The sequence below is a fragment of the Megascapheus bottae genome, chromosome 11 (genome assembly GCF_031878675.1).
Source record: "Megascapheus bottae isolate mThoBot1 chromosome 11, mThoBot2.hap1, whole genome shotgun sequence".
NCBI lineage: Eukaryota > Metazoa > Chordata > Mammalia > Rodentia > Geomyidae > Megascapheus > Megascapheus bottae.
The window spans coordinates 23,008,118-23,012,674 of NC_143519.1; the positions used below are offsets into that span (position 1 = coordinate 23,008,118).

The 4,557-nt window shown below is 39.2% G+C and overlaps 1 pseudogene; it reads left to right on the plus strand.

Moving 5' to 3' along the window:
* Nucleotides 1-3,294: 3,294 nt before the first annotated feature.
* Nucleotides 3,295-4,079, plus strand: LOC150056824 (small ribosomal subunit protein eS4, X isoform-like; annotated as a pseudogene).
* The last annotated feature ends 478 nt before the right edge of the window (nt 4,080-4,557 follow it).

Below are 4,557 nucleotides of genomic sequence, written 5' to 3' on the forward strand. Positions count from 1 at the left end.
TTTGGGATCAGCCTAAGCAAATAATTAGTGAGAACCCCACCTCAATGAATAGGCAGGCATGGTGGCATTCCTGTAGTATCAGCTATGCAGAAAGGAAGTAGAAGGACTGCAGTCTCAGGTCAGGAAAATAGGGGAAAATAGGAGGCCAAGAACAATACTGCCAAAGGGAGTAACAGTGTGACAATGTGACTTAAGCGGTAGAACTACAGCCTAGCAAGCACACTGTGTTCAAACCTTAGGACTATTCTAGTACTGTCCTTCAGAAAAGGATTTATTCTAGCACTGTTTGCAGATAACAGATGAAAATATTTGAATATCAACAAGTTGTTTGAGGGTTTTGGTTTTTTGGGTGTGTGTGTGTGTGTGTGTGTGTGTGTGTGTGGTTGAGTTTGGGTTCACGGTCTGAGCATTGTCCCTGAGCTCTTTTGTTCGAGACTAGTGTTCTACTACTTTGAGTCACAGCTCCACTTCCAGTTTTTGAACAGTTAATTGGAGATAAAAGTCTCTTGGAGACTTTTCTGTCCTGGTTTGCATAGAACTTCTATCCTTAGATCTCAGCCTTATGAGTAGCTGCTACCCTGTGGGGCAAGAAGTTTTTTGAGCAGGGCATTTTCTATGCATAAATAATAGACTACTCTGATACTATTTAAAAATTTGAGATAGATAAGAACAGATGATTTCAATATGCTAATATGCATTTGAAGCAATTGTGGATAATAAGTACATTTGTATTTTATTTTAAAAATTATATGTGTCATCTGTGCATTCATGTTAGGTACTGTCTTAGAAAATGAATGGGAAAACTGGTACAGTTTAAAAGCCAACTTAACAGAGGAAATTGTGAAAATTTGGCAGCCAATATGATGTACTTTATTCACTGCTCTAGAACTTGAATTTTTTACAGTGTTTTAGTTCAACTTCAGTATTAATCAACCCATACAATTGTGAAAATGTATCTATGTAAATTTTTAATGACTTAAAAGTGACAGCTGAGTTTAACGGAAAATATTTCTTTTAGTGACAAATATCCAACCTAGTTACCTACGAAAGAATCCAGAAAATTATTATTTTTTTGCAGCATATACAACTAAGTACTTGTTGTGTAAATAATAAATATACCTAAATTACTATGCCTTAAGAAAGGAAGGGCTCTATCAAAGGATATTTCTTTGATGCTATATGGAATAAAATTAAGTGCTCAGATGTCTTCTCCCCTTCAACATTTCCTCAAGATAACTTCAGTATGCTGACATCGATGTAGATTCTTTATGAAATATGAGCTATAAACATGACCTCCAAGGGAACTCAAGCACAGTACTTCATGTTGATTATGGATGCAATATTTCATGAAAAAGAAATTCCAGAGGAAACTGTCACTAGAGCCCAATATTCTTGATTATGGAAACCAAAATCAAGTAGGATCTCAAAAGGCATTTTGAGACCTTCCATTTTAAATAAGTTTATGCCTAATTGTCCGGCACCAATTAAGTAATACCTACCTTGAAAGTTTAAAAATGTATTTTTACCATTAGGTATATTACAAAGGCTAGCAAGCTTAAATATTCACACAATCAATTTCAACTAAGCAGACTAAAGTGAGTTTTATAGCTGAACAGAGCACACAGGATGAGGCTTTGAGACTCTTAACGCTTATTCCCCAGAAGGAATTTTCTTTTCTTTTTCTTCTTGTCACAAACCATGGGAACTTGGAACATTCAATTTCTATGTTCATGGATATTAGAATTTGAAATTAGATTTGGGAGTCTAATTTCCATTCTGTAAAATGTAAAAATGAAGGGAATGTGGCTAATATTTGTATATGTGGATGGGCAGTACAGAACACATAGTTAGATCACTACTACACTGTTGGTGGGAGTGCAAACTCGTTCAACCACTATGGAAAGCAGTATGGCAGTTCCTCAAAACACTAAACATAGAGCTCCCCTATGACCCACCAATTCCACTACTTGGCATTTGCCCAATCATCCAGAAACAAGGAGATACTAAATCCACTAGTACAACGATGTTCATTGCAGCAGTATTTACCATAGCAAAGATAAGGAACCAACCCAGATGTCCCTCAGTTATGAGTGGATCAACAAGATGTGGTATTTATTACACAATGGAATTCTATGCCGCCATCAGAAAGAAAGACATCGCACCATTTGTAAAGAAATGGAAAGACTTGGAAAAAAATTATATTAAGTGAAGTAAGCCAGACCCAAAGCAACATAGGCTCAATGGTTTCCCTCATCTAATAAATAGTACACATCCAAAACTATCCTAGCAGAGGATTACAATAGCTCAAAACCTAGATATATAAGGCCATATAGGATGAAGCCAAATTAATGGACCTCCAGGACATGGAAACAAGAGCTTAATTATAAGTGACTGTTACTCTTTATGTATTATGTTTTTCTCCCTCTCTTGTGTTGCCCTTTGGTTAATCTCATATTGTTACATTATTCCACTTTGTTACCTGGTATATTATTTAGATGTTTATCTGTTTATTTGAAATAGGAGGGGAAAAATGAGGGGAGATGGTGGGGGTAGGGAAATGGGGACAAAAACATGAGAAGGGGTATCAATGTGTGAGAAGTAATGCACCCTCTATCTGGTGAATATAACTGTAATCCCTCTATACATTGAAAAAAAGAACCTAGTTGAGAGAGAGAGAGAGAGAGAGAGAAAGAGAGAGAGAGAGAAGTAGAGACAGAACAGGGTAGTGGAGAAAAAACAGGAAGAGGAGGACTATGAAGAAAGATAGAAGGGAGTAAAGGGATGATAAGAGATGTGAGAAAAACCAGCTAGGTAGACAGAAGAGCAAAATGGCCCAGGGAAGCTTTTTTTGTTAAACCCCCTGAATGAAAACATACTGAAGAATAGAGTAGAGATTATATTCAGAAGATCAAAGGGGAGGAACAGCCTGATGAGATAGGACATTAAAAAAATAAACTATGGCAAAACAGACAGATGGACAGATGGCAGAGAAAGCTGGGAAATATTTTATAGCTCTAGCCCTGTCTCTCCTACAGGAAGGAAAGTACAAGCCTCTACCACAAATAACTTAGGGGACTCCTGTGCATACCAGCAGACACAGTTATGAGACATACCTCCCACAAGCATCCAAAATCCAGATGCAGGATTTGGTGGGTTAGTGACTTCCTCATGTGATAGGCTGGGATCAGACATAATAGCCACCTAGATCTCAGAAAGCACCAGTGAGGCAACATCTTGTGGGAGGGATACCTGTTTACGACTGAAGTACTTTCTCTGTCCATTCCTAGCACAGCCATGGCTCGTGGTAACAAGAAGCATCTGAAGCAGGTAGATGCTGCCAAGCATTGCATATTGGACAAACTGACCAGTGTGTATGTGCTGTGTCCATCCACTGGTCCCCAGAAACTGAAAGAATGTCTGCCTCTCATCATTTTCCCTAAGGAGCAGACTTAAGCATTCCTTGACAGGAGATAGAGTCCAGAAAATCTGCATTCTGCATTTAATTAAGATTGATGGCAAAGTCAGGACTGATACCACCTACTCTGCTGGTTTTATGGATGTCACCAGCATTGACAAAACTGGGGAGAATTTCCCTCTGCACACCAAGGCTTGCTTTGCTGTTCACTGCATTACACCTGAGGAGATGAGGTACAAGTCATGCAAAGTGAAAAAGATCTTTGTGGGCACAAAAGGAATCCCTTATTTGGTCACTCATGATGCTTGAATCTTTCCCTACCAAGATCCACTCATTAAGGTCAATGACACCGTTCAAATTGACTTGGAGACTGGCAAGATACCAGGTTTCATCAAGTTTGGAACTGGTAACCTGTGTCTGCTAACTTGGTGCTAACTTGGAAGGAATTGGTGTGACCACCAACAGAGAGAGACACCCAGGTTCTTTTGATGTGGTTCATGTGAAAGATGGCAATGAAAACAGCTTTGCTACCCAACTTTCCAATATCTTTGTTATTGGCAAAGGCAATCAACTTTGGATTTCTCTTCCCCAAGGAAAGGGGATCTGCCTCACCATTCCTGAAGAGGGGGACAAGAGGTTGATAGGCAAACAGGGCAGTGGATGAATTTTTCTTACTGTCTCTGTGTGCCATTGGAAATAAGACTCCAGAGACTTTTACTTAATGAAATGGTCTGTATTACATCAGAAATAAGAATCAAAGAATTTTTTAAATAAAAATGATCTGGTGTGATAAAAAAGAAAAGACTGAAGTACTCAAGGTATCAGGTTGCATTAGCTGTCAGTGCAAGCCACTGATTCTCTGCCACATTCATAGACTGAGTCACAACCAGAGACATAGAAACAAAGAGCGAGGCCGGGATAGGTGTTATCTGCAGTACCCAGTTGCAGAACAGTTTCCAGGTGGTTGATGGCTACTGACAGCTAAGGTAACCTTTGTCCTCAGTTGAATTATCTTCATAGTCTGAGAGCTAATGATTCCAGAAGAACCAAAAAAATCTTAGCATCTGCTACTAGAGCGCTCTGCTTGTTGAGTGAGGGCTGGCAGGCAGCCTGTGGCAGGGCAGGCTTTGGAATGGAAGCCA